At 41.0% G+C, this 21,875-nt stretch overlaps 1 protein-coding gene and 1 long non-coding RNA gene across 3 annotated transcripts in view; one reads left to right on the top strand and one right to left on the bottom strand.

Annotated features, from left to right (window-relative positions):
• The window catches only part of MAML3 (mastermind like transcriptional coactivator 3), a 418,575-nt gene that overhangs the window by 81,251 nt on the left and 315,449 nt on the right, over nucleotides 1–21,875 (bottom strand). The window lies entirely within an intron of this gene.
• LOC147581747 (uncharacterized) lies at nucleotides 5,950–21,836 on the top strand. The gene is made up of 4 exons (XR_015250214.1): nucleotides 5,950–6,033; nucleotides 14,224–14,274; nucleotides 19,921–19,947; nucleotides 20,037–21,836. It is a non-coding gene; the product is annotated as an uncharacterized LOC147581747 (long non-coding RNA).

Genomic DNA, 21,875 nt, shown 5'->3' with positions numbered 1-21,875 from the left:
ACACATATATATACACATACATATATATATACACATGTATATATATGTGTGTGTGTATATATATGTATGTGTGTATATATATATATATATATATATGTGTGTGTGTGTGTATATATATACATATATATATGTATGTGTGTGTGTGTGTATATATATATACACACACACACACAAACACACACACACACACAATGCAGGGGTGAAATAACCTGATGTCTAGAACCTCCTTGAAAACACTTCAATTAAAGAAAAAAAAGGAAGAGATTAGTCAAGGCAGTGTGGTGATACCTTGATAACTGAATTTGGGTGGTATGCACATGGGAGTTCATTGTAGTAGTTCCTTAACACTTATTTAGCATAAACTTTTTCATAATGAAATACGAACAAAGTAATTTACTCTTTCTGAGACTTGGTACCAAATGGCATATGAAATTGCCATTTTCATAGATCAATGAACAGTTGAAGGTCAGCAGCCTGATATGGTTCAATCCAATCCAACCCAAAGACCCTCAAAGTGCCCTTCACTTCTGACATTCTATCCTAATCCAAGACAAAGCTCAACTCTGAACACCACTCCGTGACCAACGTTGTTGGACAAGTACTCTACAGGGATGGGCATAAGACGTTAGACAGTTGGCTAGCCACCTTCAGTAACTGCTTCTCTTATAACTGTATTGCATTTGTTAGCACTGAAAGGCAATGGGTCCAACTAGACCTGCGATGAAGCTTTAGGATTTTCCTTATTTCTGTTGCATGAAAAGTAGTTATCCATCTCCAGGAGCCTTTGCATCTACATTTAAAATGGGGATTCCAGGGCTGCTTTCCTCACAAATTAGTTCAAGCCATCATGAATGTTAAAAAGGGCTCGGTTTTTAAATTTTCTTTTGGACCGCTCTAAAATATTAAATGCACGGTGTGAAATGTAAGTAAAACCCTACAAATTTCCTTTCCTTTTGTAGCCCACATCCTACTTGTTGGAAAGTATGATGGAAAGATACACACAAAAGCCAGAGCTGTTGTCTGCTTTGACTTTTTATGACCAATTACTGGTCACGATGTGCTTTCCTGATGTGATTTACCCCAGGAATCTCCCTAATACATGTATTGCAATGGCTCATAATCTATGAGATCAGACAGATCAGGGCCAATCGCATAAAAATATGCTTCCGCCAAGAGTGGAGAGTAGAAGCCATAGTCCAGGTCTCACCTCCAAAGTTAAAGAAAAGAACAAAACTACTTTTGGTATTGTACTTTAAAATAGGGAAGGTTATCCAATTTAACAAGGGTGTATAAGCACTTCCTTTTAAATCCTGATCCTCTACCAGGACCATTTGTGACCTTCACCCATCACATTTTATAATATTAAATATCTCATACGTTCATCTCTCTGTCTGAACTGGGCAGATTTAAAGCAGCTGGATCTGCTGGTCTAGGCAGTTAAAGAAGCCTAATCTTTTTTTTTTTTAATTTTTTTTTCAAAGTTTATTTATTTTTGGGACAGAGAGAGACACAGCATGAATGGGGGAGGGGCAGAGAGAGAGGGAGACACAGAATCGGAAACAGGCTCCAGGCTCTGAGCCATCAGCCCAGAGCCCGACGCGGGGCTCGAACCCACGGACCGCGAGATCGTGACCTGGCTGAAGTCGGATGCTTAACCGACTGCGCCACCCAGGTGCCCCTAAAGAAGCCTAATCTTATGGGTAAGGTTGTGAGTTTTCAGTTTCCTTCTCTGTACCACAGTTAGTAAGAGCATTCCAACCCCAGCCAGCCTTGCTGTAACTCCTGCTCACCCTAGGTTCAAAGAGGGGGTGGGAACATTCAAAAGCATAAAGTGAGTAGGTGGCTAGGGCAATATTTTGTATGTAAAGTACAACACATAACTAAATGGCCAACTTCTAAAGTGAATCACTTCTATGAGTTATAACCATCTCTCTTTGTTTGGGAATCAACAGTCCTTCAAGTGATTCTTGCAAAGAAAAACATCCCGACACTATTTATCAACCTAATGCTACAAATTGTCTAATGATAAAGGTGGCTGCTCGACTGTCAAGGTTGGAGCAACTGAACTCAGAAAATAACTAGACAAGTGTTCACAGATAAAGTGTGCGTGTGTGTGTGTGTGTGTGTGTGTGTGTGTGTGTGTGTGTGTTAAGGAAAAATAGATGGTTAATTTAGACCATGGGCAGTGGTGAGGACACCCAAAAATCCAGGAAGGCACTTAAACGAAACTCTTTCTGTCCTTATAAGACAATACATATCAGGTTCATGTAAGGAAACTAGGAATGGAGCTTATAAACCAGAAGCGGGATGAGCCTGGAACAGTGAAGGAAAGGAAAGGGGCTTGAGTCCCATCTTTTCTCCCCAGGGTAAAGTGATATGTGTCTTCTGTAGAAATTAAAGACTGGACTTTTGAATCAGCTGGTGTCCTGCAGCATCAAGTGAGGACAAAGCACAACTATAGCTGATTTCAATTATGGCTACAATTATGTTTTTTCAGAGGAAGGGCTCCCAGTCAGCCCATAACTCCTATTTAAACAGAAGCTAATGCACTTTAATACTTACCCTCTCAAGTTTCAGAAGAAGTAAAGGAAATAGGAGAAAAAAAGGAATATGAGACCAAATATTTATAATATCAAGAAAAAAGTGCATATTTTTGTCTGAAACATAACTGCACTGCAAAAGACTATATTTATTCTTTCATCATACTAAAGAATATATAAGTTTATTATTATAGTATTAAGTCTATGACAAAAATTATTTTCATTTTGGAGTAGTCAGGTTATTCTTTTTCAGACCTTAACAGCATATACTTCTTTTTTTTTTTTTTTTTTAAATGTTACATGCACCACCCAAAGTAAATATTCTTAAATGTTTTCCTATGAAGGTTGACGAGTGTAATGACTTAGGAGTAGTTACAACTGGAAGAAGGCCATTTCTATGTCTAGATTTGCTTAATGATTACCTGTCCCATCTTCCTTGAGAAGGCAGAGTCTCATAGAAACCTACGTGTGTGGTCTCAGCAAAGCAAACTTAAAAAGATGTTGCCTTCCAAGGATATAAACTCCTGTGTATGGGGTTGTCTTGAATACCCATATACTTAGTTTTAAAAGTTTTACAGATCAGAGAGTTTTAAATTAAAAAAAATTTTTAAAATTTGGTTTAATTTACTTTTAGCGAGAGAGAGCAAGTCAGCAGGAAAGAGGGGCAGAGGAAGAGACAGAATCTTTTTTTTTAAATATATATTTTTAATGTTTATATTTATTTTTGAGACAGTGAAAAACAAAGCATGAGCGGGGGAGGGGCAGAGAGAGAGGGAGGGAGGCACAGATCCAAAGCAGGCTCCAGGTTCTGAGCTGTCAGCACAGAGCCCGATGTGGGGCTTGAACTTGTCAACCGTGAGATCATGACCTGAGCCAAAGTCCTACGCTCAACCGACTGAGCCACCCAGGTGCCCTGAGACAGAGAGAATCTTAAGCAGCCTCCAAGCCTGATGTGGGGCTTGATCCCATGACCCTGGGATCATGACCTGAGCCGAGATCAAGACTCGGATGTTCAACCAACTGAGCCACCCAGGAGCCCCCAGAGATTTAAATTTTTAAAAAATTATTTATTTTGAGAGACAGAGAGAGAGAGAGAGAGAGAGAGAGGCAGGGGGAGAGAGAGAATCTCAAGCAGGCTCTGCACTAAGAATGTGGGGCTCAATCTCAAGAACTGTGAGATCATGGCCTGGGCCAAAATCAAGAGTTGGACACTTACCGGACTGAGCCACCCAGGTGTCCCAAAGAGAGATTTTAAAAAGAGGAGAGAAGAGAATGTGCCCCACAGCTTCAGCTGCCAGTTGGGCCTTAAAAGGAAGAAGGCCTTCTTCCCTGGAAGACTGCACATACAAGACAAAACAGAAAGAATCAGAAAGGCCTCTGATTTGTTTTCATTTGAAAACTCCAAGTCAGCTTTAATTTTTGAAAGGAATGAAAGATAATGACTCAAAATACGGCACTCTAGTTTTACAAACAGCCATTTGCCCAAAATGAATAATAATTTTGGATGATGAGTCGTAAACAACACTGATTTCATTTATTTTGCAACCAGTAATCCTGTTGAGGAGAGATAGGGCTGGCAAATTGTTTGAGTTATCTGCAATGTTTTTGGCCCTTATTTGGAAAGTTGGAGGAAATCCTGGCAGGGAGAAAAATGACATTTTGATGCTTATAAAGAGCTGTGTCCAGTTAGGCAGATTTTTCAGGGATCTGGTCTGGTGCTCGGTGGACTTCAGATGTGCCTGGCCTTGGCTGATGGATCCAGATGGAATCTGCTTGCTTCTTAGAAATAACTAGGTTTCAAAGGGACACCTAAAAGCCCACTATGGGGTAGGACAGCTTCAATGGCAAAGGTGGCCTTTAGCACAGGGTTATGACCATCACCATATCTCTTCCTAAGAAGGCACTGAGTGCTTTCCCAAGGACAGGCATGGCTCCCAAAGAGGGTTATCAGATAAAATACGGGGCACTCAGTTAAACCTGAATTTTAGATAAACCACTTATACTAACACATTTACACACATACTAAAAATTTGTTGTTGTTTATCTGAAGTTAAAATTTAACTGGGCTTTCTGTCGTTTGTTTTCTAAATCTGGCAACCCTACTCCCAAGGGTAATTCACCACAGGGGACGGTCCCGCTGTATTGCTGTTGTGGGCGGTGAAGGCCTGAGGCAGGAATGGGGGCAGGGGAGGGGGCGAGGAGGAGTGTACCCCATGGCTCAGAGACCCAGGGCTTTTTTCTCACCCAAGGGAAGGCCAAAGTAGGTGGTCCTAGTGAAGATGGCAACACTGAGGATGGATTTTAGACTGAGGTCACCATCCGAGGGAGGCCCAGATGTAGGGGAGCAGGAAGCAGGTGTGTGTCTACACGCGGGGGCACACGTGTCTGTTCATGTTCTGCTTCTCTGGAAATTCCAGGCAGCAACGACGCATAGCATCAGGAGCAGAGCAAGTAACTAAAGGGAGAAAGTTGTTTAATGAGAAGAAAGATGTTAAGCAGGAGTACAATCTTATCAAGAGTTAATTCCCAAGTATAGGGCAGGTGGCAGCAAGTCTAGGCTCCTCAGCTGACCAAGATACCTGGACAGAAGGTGCCCAGATGGACAGACAGACTGCCCCCTTCAGGATGAGGTTGGGTGCGTGGTGCAGGGTGTTGTGGTCTGGCTATTTCTAAACACGAAAGCTCTCTTTCACTATAGGTTTTTGATCCTAGGGCTCAGTTCAGCATCAGAGCACTTCCCAAACTCTCGAGCTGCACTGGGATCCAGCGGGTCTTGGATGGGGTAGGTAGAGTGCAGGATGGAGAGAATGAATGTGTCCTGTACCTGGGGACATCTGGAGTGAGCTGGTTGGTTTTGAAGCAGACTAGAATCTCCTCCTGGAAGTTAACATACATTGTATGTGCATCTCCCCTGTGGGTGCCTGTCACTGTGTTCCTTTCTCTCTCTCCTTGGTTCTTTATCTCTCCTATCCAGAGGTTTCTGTTGAGTTTTTTCACTGTTTGTATTTCCACGAACAACTCACTTCTTTTTGCCTTCTTCTATGCCTGTCTTCCTTCATTGCCTTGACTTTGGCTTACTGTTTTTTCTTTTCTTTTCTTTCTCTCTTTTCTTTTTTTTTTTTCCATTCTCTGGATACTTCTCTATGTTTCTCTCTATCCAATATATTGAAATAATACACATTGCAAAATAAATACACAATCATTATATTCTCTTAAAAAAATCAAACAGTATAATTGTTTGCTCTCGGACCAGAGTCTTCTGGGTGAGGCTGCCTTGCAGCCTCTGAGAGAGGGATCTCAGAGACGAGGGGTCAAGTCCTGGCCGTGTTGATGGTGAAGTGTGGACCTCTGGCCACTCCTTTCCTTTGTTTTAAAAAATAAGGATAATCATTTCTTCTTAATAGGACTGTTGAGAAGATTAAATGAAATGTACATCCACACATTAAACATGATGTTGTAAACTGCTTTGGAAACCAAGTAGCACTTTCCAAATGTAAGTATTATTACCCAAATGACAAAAAATGTCCTATGCCTAACTGCATTCTATAGCAAATAGTGCTCAATGAACGTATGTTATGATGTTTAGAAATGATACAACTACCCCTCTTCATACATGTTCCACTCTCAAATACCCAGATTTGTGGTTCTTCCAAGATGCTTTGAACTCCCATGAAATTTATTTATTTATTTATTTAAAACATTTTTTTTAAATGTTTATTTATTATTTTGAGAGAGAGAGAGACAGAGCACAAGCAGGGGGACGGGCAGAGAGAGAGGGAGACACAGAATCCAAAGCAGGTTCCAGGCTGTCAGCCATCAGCACAGAGCCCGACCCGGGGCCCGAACTCACGAGTTGTGAGATCATGACCTGAGCCGAAGTCAGAGGCTTAACCGACTGAGCTACCCAGGCGCCCCCCAAAATAAAGATTTTCATAAAGCAAAACAAAACAAAAACAGAATCTCTATTATCAAGTTCTAAGAGTTATATGCATTACATCATAAAGAGCATTTCTGTCAGCAGGTGTTTGGGAGATGCATAAGTTAATGACCATGTTCGAGATCAGAGCAGTGGAGAGGGCACTTAGCATGGCGGGCTGGCCCTGGTGCAGGCTGAGATGTTTGGTGGATAAAGGTGGCAGCTGAAAGGTGCTAATGCTGCCACATGCCTCCACCGTGCCTCCCTTACCACACGTCCCCCAGAGCGACGAGAAAAAAAATAACTGACACTCCCCAGGACTTTACAGTTTATAAAGTACTTAGGTATGTATGCACATATACACATTGCTTCATTAAAACTCGATGAGATAGGTTTTACTCCTGCAGCTTAATTTCATAGAGGAGGAAACTGAGGCCAGAGCTGAATCGCTTGTCCAGGGGTCACACAACTAGAGGGTCCAGAGACAAATCTCAGCTTGGGGTCTTGGCTCCAAATGCCACACTGGTTCTAGCACACCCAGTTTCCATGATGCAGGCACACTGGCTGTACAGGGATATGATGGAATCTTCATACACGCGTGCAGAAAGGTGTTGCAGAAAAACCTGAAGATCAGGAGGCCCAACTTCCTGCCTTGGCCCTGCCCCAGAAGGGCTCTATGTCCAAGGGCACATCTCCTCAAGAACTTGGGCCTTTTGTTTTTTTTTTAAATCTCATCTGATCAATGACAGGCTAGAGTAGCCCAGTCATTCTCAACTTTTTCTTAGGGTCTTTCTCTCAGTGGCAGACACATAAAACTCAGCCACAGACTTTCCCCTCAGAAAAATGCACACATGAAAACACACCCACAAACACAATCTCAGTAACAACTTCAGGGCATTCATGGATACCAGTAAGATTAGATAACTTTGGGGGCACCTTCCTGGCTCAGTTGGCAGAGCCTGTGACTCTTGATCTTGGGGTCATAAGTTCGGGCCCCATGTTAGATACAGAGATTGCTTTAAAAAAAAGTCTAGATGACTTTGGCTAGCTGCTTTTTAAGGTCTGTTTATGCTCTAAAATCCTGTAATATATTCTTTTTCTATATTAGTTTATATATGCATATAGTCTTATTTGCATGTGTAAATTTAAGTATTACTATACAAAAATACTCATTTTTTATATTGGAAAAATGTGTTTTTGGAAATCAAAAGAAAAGTTTCACAGAGGTAAAAAGACTGAGACACGACTTAGGAGAGAAGTGTGACTTAGAAGTAGGGAAAAATGTATCTAGAACACTGCCATTTAGTAACGGCAAATAGCAATGTGTTTAAAAATAAATTTATAATAGGCATGAAACTCATTTATTTCTCACTTACTCATTGACTAAGAGTGGGATGTTATTAGGGACACCACTGATGGTGATATACAAATAGCAGCTGGGCATTTCTTGTCTGAGAAATAATATCTTAAAATGGGTTAATTTAATCCAATTAGTTTTCAGATGGAAATTATTTAATTACTAATGTCTTCTAGCTTGTCAGGTTCTGTTGGGTTTTCTCATAGTCTAACCTCAATTTAGCTAATCAGGACCCTCCTTTTAAAAATGCCACTTTGCGACGATTTCAGAAACAGAAATAATTAAACACTTGAGTTACGCAGAAGTAACCTTAATAAGAAATGAATAGGAACTATATGAAGAAAATTAGAGAATCATAAAAGAAGACTTGAATGAATGGAGATAAATTTCATATTCCTGAACGGAAAGACTATATACTATATAGAAGTCAATTCTTCCCAAATTATTCTATAGATTTAGTGTAATTCAAATCAACTTTCCAGAGGGATTAATTTATGAATTTAATGAAATGTTTTTATAGGCATTCTGGAAAAATAAACTGGGAGGAAGAGCCAACACAGCTAAAGATGAGCAATGTGAACCATTAAACTTACTATAAAGCCAGAGTAATTTAAAATTATTCTATTGATGGGTCAATGGAAGAGAAGTGATAGTCCAAGATGAGATTTTAAGAATTCATTCTATGTTAAAAATAAGGAGAAAGAAAGGATGATTAAATAAATAGACCAGAGTTGAGAGAAAAATTTGAAGGCAGGTCTACACCACATCAACATACCAAAATACATTTTCTGAAAACCATGTAATTAACTATAAAAAAATGAACTCCAAAAACATTTAAAAGGTCAATATTTAATGATTTTCACATAAAGTCTTTCTAAGTACAAAATAACTGGAAGTTATAGAAGAAGAGGTTAATAGTTTTCATTACATAAAAATGTTAAAATTGCCATAAAAAACCTTAAAAATTAAGAGGCTGCTTAAAAACTGGGATAAAATATTTGCAAAAAATGCAAATTTTAATGTAAATTTTTAAAGAGAAGAAATATCCCATTCTAAAATGGGGAACGGGCATGGATAGGAGACAATTTACGAATGAAAAAATACAATTTAGCCAATAATTCTCAACAAAGATGTTCAATCTCACTAATGATCATACAATGTAAATTAAAATAGCAAAATAAAAATTTTTACTATTACATTGTTAAAAATTTTTTTAAGTTCATAATTCTTAAAGTTGGAAAGGGTATGGAGAGAGGAGAGCTTACTCAATAGTAGGTATAAATTGATAAAATCATACTTTTTAAATTATTTTTTTAAAAATTTGTGATTCATCACTTACCTACAACACCCAGTGCTCATCACAGAAAGGGCCTTTGTTGGTATCCATCATCCATCTAGCCCATCTCCCCTCCACCTGCCTCCATCAACCCATAGTTTGTTCTCTATCACTAAGAGTCTCTCGTGGTTTGTTTCCCTCTTCTCTTTTCCTCCTGCCTTCCCATATGCTCATCTGTTTTGTTTCTTAAATTCTATGTATGAGTGAAATCATATGGTATTTGTCTTTCTCTGATTGACTTACTTCGCTAAGTATAATACATTCTAGCTCCATCCATGTCCTTGTCAATGGCAAGATTTCATTCTTTTTGATGGCTGAATAATATTCCAGTGTGTGTGTGTGTGTGTGTGTGTGTGTGTGTGTGTGTGTGTGTGTATCACACATCTTCTTTATCCATTCGTCAGTCCATGGACATTTGGATTCTTTCCATAATTTGGCTATTGTTGATCATGCTGCTATAAACACTGGGGTGCATGTACCCCTTTGAATCTGCATTTTTGTATACTTTGGGCAAATACCTAATAGTGCAATTACTGGATTGTAGGGTAGTTCTATTTTTAGTTTCTTGAGGAACTTCCATACTGTTCTCCAGAGTGGCTGCTCTTTTTTTTTTTTTTTTTAAGGATCTGTTTTTAGGTAATCTTTACACTCAATGTGGGGCTCGAACTCACAACCCCAAGATCAAGAGTCACACGCTCCACTGACTGAGCCAGCCAGGTGCCCTGATAAAAATCTTTCTGAAAGCCAATTATACAACCCCTGTAAGATCTAGAGAATTGTTAATAACTTCTAACCCAGAAATACCTCTTCTATGAATCTTTACTATAACAGTAATCAGAAATTCCACTGAAGATTTGTTTACAAGGGTGTTCATAAACAAAAAAAGGTAAACAACTAAAATGTTCAACAATCGGGGATAGATTAAATTTTAAATATTTTATGCTTTAGTCATGCCAGGGGAAATTATGCAAGCATTAAAAATCATGTTTTATAAATAATGTTTAATGACAAAGAAAAAAATTCTCAATAAAGTGATAAGTGAAAAAAGTAAGATACAAAACCAAATGCTGCATGATTTAATGGTGTATCTATCAAAGCCTTATATTAGTTTTATGTGCATAGAAATGACTAGAATGAATCACTTCAAATGATATTGAAGAGATCATCGTGGAAGGTACAATTATGCATGATTATTTTTTTATTTTTTATTTTTAAAAAAAATTTTTTAACATTTATTTATTTTTGAGACAGAGAGAGAGCATGAATGGGGGAGGGGCAGAGAGAGAGGGAGACACAGAATCAGAAGCAGGCTCCAGGCTCTGAGCCATCAGCCCAGAGCCTGACGCGGGGCTCGAACTCACGGACCGCGAGATCGTGACCTGAGCCGAAGTCGGACGCTTAACCGACTGAGCCACCCAGGCGCCCCAATTATGCATGATTTAAAAAACATATCATGTGTTTATTTTTAAAACATTTCTGAGATAAGCATATTTTTTGCATTATAATATAATGTAAAAAGTAATTTGCTAAAATTCGCCACAATAATTTGAGAGAGATTATATGCTCAATGGCAAATGAAACTAGATCTCTCATTACCTGGCTTCCATACCTGTTTCTGTTTTCTCTATGACCCTAACCAAGTCACTTAACTCTAAGCTTCAGTTTCTTCAACTTAAAAACAGCAACTGACATGACCTGCCATATGGAAAGCTGCTTTGCAAACTGTAACCTATCATATAAATATAAGCTATTAGCATTATGTGTGTGTGTGTGTGTGTGTGTGTGTGTGTGTGACTGAATTTAGAACTGTAACCTAAGCAGATTTTGTAAATTAAAGCAAAAATTTACCAATCCCTATCTGTAGAAGCCTGGATGCTGGAAATTTTTAAATACCTGTACTTGTTTTGTCATACACAAGAGCCATCTTTGGTCCAGTGTACAAACACAAGCTAATCTGTAATAACTGGCTTGGGAGCCAAAAGAGGAAGGACTCATTACTTCTAGGGTTATGGATGAAGTAGAAAAGAGAAAGAGCCAACCTAGGATGGGCTGAGCTCAGACTCCACAGGATGCCTCAAATGGGCATACGTGTACCCAAAACACCCTGTGCCTCTGTGGCAGAAGTCACTTGGTGGAATGCATGTAGTTTTATGTCTGGAATACACCAGGTGGAACATAGCTCTTCGCTGACACTTCGATCCTCTTTTGAAGTTAGATAGTTGGGGTCAAATAAATCGCAAAATAAAGAAAGAAGGTTGATTTTACTATTAGCTTGACAAAGGTGAAATGGGGCTCTGGTCATATGGGTATATAGCACATAAATGGCACTTTCCAAGTTCGATATTTTTCTTATCAAACAAAACAAATGACTGAATTCTAGCTTAGCAGGTTCCACGTTTGTGGGAACAGACAGCTCTGATTCACAGTAGGGCTGGCTGACAGGACTGAAGGGTGGCATTGGGGAACTCCCCCCCCCCCTTTCTACTCATGTTCAGCTTTTCCTTTCCCTCACTTCCTCTTCTCTGTCCATGGTCATAGTGCAAAGGATAGTTACAACTTAGGGTGTGTGGAGAGGGACAAGGTGTTCATCTGTCACAGGAGCTCTGCAATTTTCCTGGCTTTTCGAGCTGTGCTCATAACACAATACTGAACTCTACTCATCCATCATTCATTCATCCATCTTTCCATTCATGTGGTCATTCATCCATCCGTTCATTCTTCAAACAGCTATGTGTGCCTACAGGACCTCCCCCTCCCAATCTCTGGTGGCCTCAATATTTTCAATGAACATACATCAGGGTACAAGTGAAGGGTGTATATCACCGGCCTGTGGCCAACCGCTGCAGGCACCACACCACTTCTAAGCCCTGTTATTTGATTATCACCATCTTTATTGGCCACAGAGGGGAAGGGATATTATAGCTTTGTGGCTTTTGAGAGTTCGGTCCTTAGTGAACTGCCAAGCCTCAGCAGCAGCTCCCAGATCACAGTGTGGGGGATTTTTATGACCACATCTCAGTTCTCACCAGAAAAGGCAAAAAGGAGGAAGCAGGTGACACATCATAGAATACACAGCAATGGATAAGCCTAACAAAGCCAAATCATAACCATCCCCCTCTTACCTTTGTGTTCTCTCCCTCCCACTTTTCCTGTCAACCCTCCCAATATCCCCTCCCAAACTGTACTCCAGAAGAATTTAAATTGGCTCAAGCTCAAAGAGAAGGAAACATAAAACTGACTATTCATTATATTCTGTGCCATGCTCTTTTTTTTTTTTTAATATGGCTCACTGAGCCCACCCGGGTGTGAGCAACTCCTGAGAAGAGGGGGTATACACGTGGGTGCATGTACACGTGTATGGGACAAGCTAGAGGCCATGGCATAGTGTGAGTGTGTGTGAGTGTGTGTGTGTGTGTGTGTGTGGTGTGTGTGTGTGTGTGTGTGTGTGAGAGAGAGAGAGAGAGAGAGAGGAGGGGGGAAGGGAGAGAGAGAATGTCGGTGTGTGATTTCCACCACCCCCCCCCCCCCCAACTGCGGAGCCTGAGAGGTACTCCTCTCTCAGAGCAATTACTACAAATGATTTATGTGGCCAGTCAAGAGGGCCTGCCAGGGTTCTTATTTCATCTCCAGAAAAAGGAACTCTGCTGGAATGTTATCAGGGAGTTTGGGATTAAACTGACAGCTGCCTTTTGTTTTCCCTGTGAAAGAGCTTCTCCTTTGGACTGTGGCATTTGGTTTCTACCCAGAGAGCCAGAACTCGATGTAGGCAAAGACCAGCTAGAGAAGGACCACAAAAGAAAGAAAACATTTTTAAATGGGAGAGACTTCTTTCTTTGCCCTTCCGTATTTACCTTAAGAGGATGTGCTCCTAATTGCTGATTTTAGAAGGCAGCATGGCTCAGGCGAGATTGGAATATTGTTTCTTTTTTTCACTGTATAGAAACAACCACAACACCAAACCTCTCCCCTCTGTTACCAATGCTCATTTAGCTGGAGAGAGGAAAACAATGGTGCTTTCCAATTTAGGTTGTTAAATGTGCCCCTGGTCCCTGTCCTCTGTTAGACTGTGTGCAGTGGCACACATTAGGTCACAGGGCATAAGGTGTGAAACAAGGCAGAGCACAAAGCACTCCATCGTATGTTCAGACAGGAAAATTCTATGGACATAAAAACACAGAAACCATATGTGCTCTCACCCTCTGACACCCCAACTCTAATAGACCATTGCAGTTTTCATAAATCCTCAGTTGTGGCTTGGCTGGCCACAACCCTCCCCTCACATTAGCTTCTCCACCTCTCGGCCCAACCTGGTTTATAAGGGCTTCACACAGCTTTGCTTTGTGTGGAGGGAGCAAAGGGGCAGTCAGTCACTGGAGTTGATTAAAGACACACACACACACACACACACACACACACACACACCGATGGTCCAATGACTGCATAATAAAGCTTTGTAGATAAATAACAGTAAATACAAATTAAAGAAGCTCTCGATGGATCAAGGGAAGAGTGTGGTAAAAAGAGGTTGATGGGTGGGATAGCTATAAAGGCAAGGAATATAAAGGAAGATTAAGGATTATAATAAAATACATGGACTGTAAAATCATCTTTATAGTCATGTTCTCTGTGTCTTATATTCAGACATTCTTACATCCAATACATTTTTTGACTTGTGATTCCCAAATCTCATTTTTTACTAACGCTTGGCCAATTGGTGTTGTATAATGCTCAAAACAAACTTAATTTTTGTCAAGTAGTATACATCTGTGGTCTTCACAGCATATTCTGACACTGTGGTATGTTCAGAAATCAGGCCAATATTAGGCATCACCGAGAAGGGAGCCAACATTTATGGAAGGCATATTATTTGTCTGGTATGGTGCTATGTGTCTTATAAACATTTTTCCCTTTGTTTCTCACTGCAACTCTATGGGCTGGGTGTTTTTAGTTTCACTTTACAAATACAGTTATAGATGCTAAGTGAGATTAAATAACTTGCTTAAGGATGTCCAGCCAGTGTGGCAGACACTATTAGCTGTCTAGCTAATAATATTCTTCGTCCTTTCTTCATTAGGATTCTGATTGAATTTGAGGAGGGATTTCCCAGCTTCCCTTGCAGCTCGAGGTAGGCATGTTACACGGTTCTGGCCAATGAGATGCATGTAAAGTATGCTGGGAATTTGTGATTGGCTCTGCTCCCTCTCCTTGTCCCTTTTTTCTTTTTCTTGGGGCCTGAAGGGCAGATGTTAGGCTGGTGGGAGAGACAATATCTTATGACCTTGAGATAAGAAGTATGAGGATAAAAGCCACAGATGAGGAAAAAAAGAAGGAGGTGGGACATATTGGGTATTGTTTATCAGTTGCATTTCCTCTCACTTGCCTATCTCTGGCTTTTTATTACATGGGGAAAATGAAACATTTTTTACTAATCTAGTGCTGCTTTTCTATAGACAACTGACACCCTACTAACGGGTAGAGCTAGAATTGAAAACGAAATTAAACATACCTAAGGACCTTGGTCATAACGTGATACAATAGTATACTATCATATTATGATATATTGTGTTTTCAGAGTGCCAACAGTCTAGAAAAGCCGTAGACAAAGGGAGGAGTGTGGTGTAATTTCTTCAGCTCATACTGAGACTCATAGCTTTGATAGTTCTAGTTTCCTGGGTTGATGAGGAGTTTGGGGTTAGATTTCAGTACAGAATCCAGGGAATCGGTTGGTTCTGATCTTCTGTGAGTTTTACACTACTTATGGGTAAACCAGGAGAATATGCCTTACATTACCCGGGATAGCTCTAGATCACACTGAATTTCTTAAGGGTATTCTGATGCAGACCCACACCATTATGGCGGCCCCGAGTGGAAATATTCCAAGATGAAGGACTTGCCAAGTAACCCAGACAGTTTTATTTTGTTGCACAGAGAAACAGTGTATCCTTTAGAAACAAAAAGTTGGTTTACAAATTGCAGGTAAACATGGCGGATTGAATACATGTTTATCTCCATTCCCCTTCTACCTTACCTCCTTACGCTCCACAAAAATGACAAAAAAGAGATTTTTTTAAAGAAAAAAAAAAAACAAAGCTCTACATAGAGAGGATAGGAAAGTAGCCAAAAGCAGATATGAGATGTCAACATAATTTTGGAAACTGGAAAGCGGATGAATGAGTGGGAACTAATTTAGCAGAGCTGAAAATGCTGAAATCTGAACTTTCAATGGGGGAAAAGCCAAAGAGAAGGAAGCCAATGTATGTTAAGAACCTTAAAAAGCTCAGCGACGTAAACTTTGTGCAGCAGACACTATTGGAGGCACCAGACAGCTCTGATGATACGGTGTAGATGGGGCTAAAAAACAGGAGTGTTGGTTGAAAATCTGTATAAAAGGGTCAGACCCTGAGACCCTTCTTCTGTGCATGGCCATGCAACTATCCTTCCTCCATCCTGAAAGGGTTGGTAGCTTCCTTTTTCAAGAAGTGGAAGAAGAGGGACTTGGCATATGGACATAAAGCACAGCTGAATGTGGGGGTGCTATACTGGCCAACAGGGGAAATAAGTGGAAATCTACAAGTCAATGGTGAGATAACCTTACTCCCTTCCAAACACTTCATTTTGCTTCAAGATCACTGGCAGCCAGTCTTATGTCTTCTAAACAGAAGGTTGGTAGACTCCTCTCTAGGGAAATTAGTCTATGAGAAATGACTAATAGATTTTGGATGGCCCATGGCTGGGTTCCAGGCCAATCACCACTACTTGAAAGTCTTCACATACAAACACAGGACTCTCAGTTACACTATTAATATCTTCCTCTTAACAGTGAAAGTATAGGTATGAGGAAAGCCTCTAACACAAAATGCAGAGTCCAAACAAACAAATAGAAAAGAGAAAACAGAAAATAAAGGCAACAGGAGAACACTTTAAAAAATCCTTAATATCAGAAAAAAATTAACTGAACTTATAAATTATGAATGGGATGGTATAAATGGTATTACAAGAAATATTTTAAAAGCAAAAATAGGGGCGCCTGGGTGGCGCAGTCGGTTAAGCGTCCGACTTCAACCAGGTCACGATCTCGCGGTCCGTGAGTTCGAGCCCCGCGTCGGGCTCTGGGCTGACGGCTCGGAGCCTGGAGCCTGTTTCCGATTCTGTGTCTCCCTCTCTCTCTGCCCCTCCCCCGTTCATGCTCTGTCTCTCTCTGTCCCAAAAATAATAAATAAACGTTAAAAAAAAAAAAACTTAAAAAAAAAAAAAGCAAAAATAAAACTTTTTATAAATTAAAAATATGGTAGTAGAAATAATATCAAACTAAGGGGTAGGAAGGTAAGGTTAAGAAATCTTTAGAACAGTAGAACAAAAACCAAAGAGATGGAAAATAGAAGAGAAAAAGAGACGAAAAAGGGGGGATCAGTTCAGAAGGTACCACATCTAAATAACACAAGTTCCAGAAAAAGAGAAGAGAAAACAGAGTGGAGAAAATTAGCAATGAAATCACACAAGAAAATTTCCCACAACTGAAGGATATGAACTTCCATATTGAGGACGCCTAGACAAGTCCCTGAACAATGAATACAAAAGGGACCACGCCAGGACATATAGCACTGTGAAATTTCAGAAAGCTGAGAATTTAAAAAAGATTCTCAAAGTTTCCAAAGAGTGGGGATTAGAACAGCAATGGACATTTTGGCAGCAACCCTGGAAGCCAGAAGAAAATGCATTAAGTACTCAAAATTCCTCCCAAGAGTTATTTATAGCCGAGGATGCTATATCCAGTCAGATAGGAGAGAAGAAGAAAGCTATTTCCATACACGCAAGTCCTCCAAATTTACCTATCGTGTAAATTCATGAGTTCTCAGGCAGTTGGTAGAGGATACATTCCACTAACATGAGGACCAACTCAATCTGGAGAAGACTTGGCTTCCATAACAGGGGACCCGACTTACAAGCGGGGTAGAAAGGGGATTTGGGATGCCAGCCAGCTCTGCAGCTGTCTTAGTACCAACCCAGGTGGGAGGAGAAAGATGTGGAACTCCAGGAGGAATAGCCCCATGAAGAAATGGATTGATGGCCTGGTGTCTGAAAATGCACTGAGAGGAGATTTACACTGCTGATGAGGATTCTGTGAATGGCTTAAGGACAGGAACTTAAAAATTCAAACAAACAAGGGCGCCTGGGTGGCACAGTCGGTTAAGCGTCCGACTTCAGCCAGGTCACGATCTCGCGGTCCGTGAGTTCGAGCCCCGCGTCAGGCTCTGGGCTGATGGCTCAGAGCCTGGAGCCTGTTTCCGATTCTGTGTCTCCCTCTCTCTCTGCCCCTCCCCCGTTCATGCTGTGTCTCTCTCTGTCCCAAAAATAAATAAACGTTGAAAAAAGAAATTAAAAAAAAAAAATTCAAACAAACAAAGCAATACAATAACTGCAGGAAAAGCAAAAGTTGTGCAAGATACAAATGTAATCAAAGCTTACCATTTGGCTCAGCTGTGAACATTTATCCACCATCACCCACACCCACACACACACACACACACACACACGCACGCACGCACGCACAGAGCACTGATTTCACCAAGAGCAGTAATACAACAATAATTGGGAACATGGAACATGGAGGAAGCAAGTTTGAGAGGCAGGAGGGGTAAGTGAGCTAAATCCATATTTTCTTTTAAAAATTTTTAAGTGTTTATTTATTTTTGAGAGAGAGAGAGAAACAGCACGAGTGGGGGAAGGGCAGAGAGAGAGGGAGACACAGAATCCGAAGCAGGCTCCAGGCTCTCAGCTGTCAGCACAGAGCCCGATACGGGGCTTGAACCCATGAACCACGGGATCATGACCTGAGACGAAGTCGACGCTTAACCAGTTGAGCCACTCAGGCGCCCCTAAATCCATATTTTCCATGGTAAGGAATCAACAGGTAATATCTACAACATGATAATCAAGAGATAACTGTACAAATATGTTATTTGAAAATACAGAGGTCCATATCAGAAGAAACAACTAAAATATAAAGTTTTAGGGAACAGAAATCAGGAAGGGAAGAGGTGTAGGGCAGAATTTCTTCTTTTCATCATATAAGCTTTACAGAACTATGGGGCCACTCAAATTTTCAAACAGTTTTACTTGGATGAAGATACTGACTGAAAAACAAAAGAACCAACTAGTTATTGCCGAAGGTGACTTCGTGTGTCTAATTCTCTGAGGCTTTGGAAGCCATCCTGGGGTGGGGAGGGGCTCCTGTCCCAGGGGATGCAATGTTACTAGCACTGTGCCTAAACCTACCCGAGTCCTGATTTGTGGCTGTTGTTTAGATATACCCAAATTGCAATGAATTGTCATTCAGATAATTTTTGGTCTAGCTCTGATAGCTCAAAGGTGGGTGTTGCAACGCTCTTAGATTTGGCAAGTCATAGTAATAATGTAGTTTCTGGGAGCTGACAGAGTTGCTGGGAGTTTTGTGAGGACCTTCTGGGATCCCTCCTGCATCTGGGCTCTGTGACCTTCCATTGTACTGTTGCCCAAATAATCCAGCAGCTGGCCTTCCTTCCCACATCCAGTACAGGGGGTAGGGCTGAAAGTGACAAGGGGACACAGGTGCTAGAAGACAAAGGGAAAACTTCTACAGAGAGTTTTATAGGCAATTTCCATGGCTGTCTTATAGAAGTGAAAGAGTACCATTAAGGTTTAGAGTCTAATGAGGTAGTGTTAGATAAGCCAAGGAGAAGTTACTACATGTAAAATATGATGATGAGGAAGAGGAGGAGGGTGGGGGAGCGGAAGGAGAAGAAGGAAAAGAAGAAAGAAGATGACATGAGAGCCAAAACCCACCTCTGATGAAAGGAGACTAAAATTCTGGCTATGTGCAAAGCAGAGCAAAGCTAGAAAGCTCTACTTTTGAATGAAAGACAAAGAGGTCTGTTCTGTAACTTAGTGGCCACTTAAGGTGTCCACAAAATGGATGGCTTGTAAATTCAGAAACAAGGGATGGTAAAATCGTGAGGTGTGCTGGGCATATTAACAGGAAAACTCTTTTGAGGACTGAATCGTTCCCGTTAAAACAGGAAATAAGACCTGTTGAATAATAATAGCCAACATTTATTGAGAGCTTATTACTATGTGCTAGGCACTATTTTAAGCACTTTATAATATCAACTTATTTAATTCTCAAAACATTTCTGTGAGCTACGTACTTATCCTGTATGGATAGGAGGTAAAGGTCTCCATTTTACAGAAGGGGATGTTAAGACACGAAAGGACCAAGTAGCCCAAGATTATGGGTAATAAGTAGCAGAGTGGGATTTCAAAAACCCAGGCTCTTAATTTATATCTATCTCTACACATTACGAAGTTAATATAATTACTAGCACATGGAGGCCTGGCTAGGAAAAGATAATTTGCATTAATGGTGCATTTTTTCACAGGTAATACTTGGTTTGGTATATGCTTTATATGGATTCCAGCTCAGGCTTCCAGAATTCAACTGGGATAAACTTAAAAGTTTCAGTTCAAAACTGAACTTTTCTCTGAAGATGAGTTTCAGAAATCAGGTCAGGACTTCCTTCCTTGCCTACAATTCATCTTAGACCTCAGGAGATAAACAGCAGCTTGAGCAGTAACACAGCAACAATAAGGATGACGACGAGCATAATAAATAATACTTACAACGTCTGAACCCTTGTGCCACTAGAAAAAAAAGAGAAAATATTCATTGTATCTAATGGTAGAAATATCACATCTGTGCATACATTCACCTCAGCCCCAATATAATTCTTTTAAGACTGCCAAGCTCTGAGACCTAGAAATGGTGAGTCACTCAGGAGGGGAGAGAGGGTGGGGGGGGGGGACAAAGATAAAAATAGAGATGTTGATTGCATTGTTACTAATTCAGTTTAGCTCCAGCAGCCCCAGCCTGGTGAGTCAACAGCAGTGACAAGAAGACACAAGGGAGAAAGAAGCACGATGCTCTGTGGGGCTGAGCAGAGGGGATGCAGGCGGCCACGGCCACATCGGGAACTTCATGCCAAAACAAGACCAACAGCGCTGAGACCGCGGTGTGAGTTCAAAAACAAACAAGTGGAAAGTGCCCAGGGATAAAATGGGCTCAGATCGATGAGCGGCAGTGCCACTGACCCTCTGGTAAAAGCTGCCTTTTGTAAGAATCCCCTGATTGTGGGGGATGGTGCTTGCGATGGAGGCCAACTTGCTCCGTTCAAACAGAGTATTGTTTTCTCTGGGGTATAAGGCTTACTGTGATTCCAGACTTGTCGCCATGGCAGCGGTGGGGGAGGGAGGGAGGAAAGGAGGAACAGATGGGGGTCACCGAGGTCCTAATTCTCATGCAAGGGCCCCCATCGCTCTCCCATCGAGGAGTCCTGCACTGAGCTACATCTTCTCTCACTACCCCAGTGACATGAACCCATTTTAATTTCATGGATCTTTTTGAGTGCCTACTCTGTGTAGGTCTTTCACTTCTAACATCAGCTTCCATTAAAATACCCTACCTCTGCGTGGTTATGAAAAACTGAAAAAGGAAAAAGACCTAGTTTCCTACTCTCAAAGTTTATCTTTTCCCACTCCCCGATGTAAATAGGTTACAGATATATAGCCTTGTGTATGTAATATAATGAATGAACGTATATGGATTTGATTGTCAATCCCTCATGCTAACCTTTTATTACAATTACAACCTTATATTACAAGGAGGTGGTCTGTTAGCATCCCTAGAGTTACTGTGATAGTCTTCCTCCCTCTAGTTTCTTCCCTGCATGTGACACTACTAGGTCAATCTTCCCAAGACATACCTCTGGCATCATGCTTCTCTGCCTGCCTTCAGTGATAATCCTAAATTATCAGCTTGGGATTCAAGATCTGCCATAGCTGGTCCCATCCCACCTACTAATCTTCCTCTGTCCTTCAAATGTTTCCATGTTCTTGGGAGGGTATAGTAGGTAGAATGAATGGATGGATGAATGAATGAATCCATTTATAAAGAATGAGACAGGAAAACAAACATCAAAAAACGCATTCCCATCTCCAACTTTTGGCTCATGCAGTTACCATAGCGCCCCCTCAAGAGTTATTTTTTTCCTCTGGCTTTTATCCATCCAATTTCTATGAAAGGCTAGCCCGCTTCTCAAAGGGTTCTCAAATTCAAGGTGATCCAAGTGAAATGCATGATCTCTACGCTCTGTATCTCAGTGACTGGAACCACCACCATCAATCAAGTTTCAAATCCCAGAAACACAGGCTCCATCCTGATGCATCTTTCTCTCTTGGTCCCAATTTCAAAATATGGTCAAAGCCCTTTCACTGTCACCTCCTCAAGGTATTGCCACTCCACTCATCTCCCTTTGTTCCAGTATTTCACCACTCCATTCTACCAGTTTTCAAATTAAAGGACTGAAATCTACTTACTCTATCAGTTTTCCATGCTGTGGTCCAAGGGATAGTTGCAAAATGCAACTGTGATCGTATCACGCGCCTACTTAAAACTCTTCAGTGGCTTTCCATGGCTTTTAGGACAGTGGGCAGAATCCTCACCATGGGCACAGAAGAAATCTGACCCAGGCATATCTCCCAGCCTCTAGCTGCCCTGCCATCCTCTCTCTGGGGCCTTCTGGAAGCTCCGCTTGTTCACTCGGCAGGCTCACCGTCTTCCTCCCAGCCTTGGCACCTCACTACACTATTTCTTCTGGCTGGAATGCCCCGCCCTGGGTGCTCATTTGCTGATGC

The sequence above is a fragment of the Puma concolor genome, chromosome B1 (genome assembly GCF_028749965.1).
Source record: "Puma concolor isolate L17-30 chromosome B1, mPumCon1.1.hap2, whole genome shotgun sequence".
NCBI classification, from domain to species: domain Eukaryota; kingdom Metazoa; phylum Chordata; class Mammalia; order Carnivora; family Felidae; genus Puma; species Puma concolor.
This window is presented reverse-complemented; position numbering and strand designations above follow the sequence as displayed.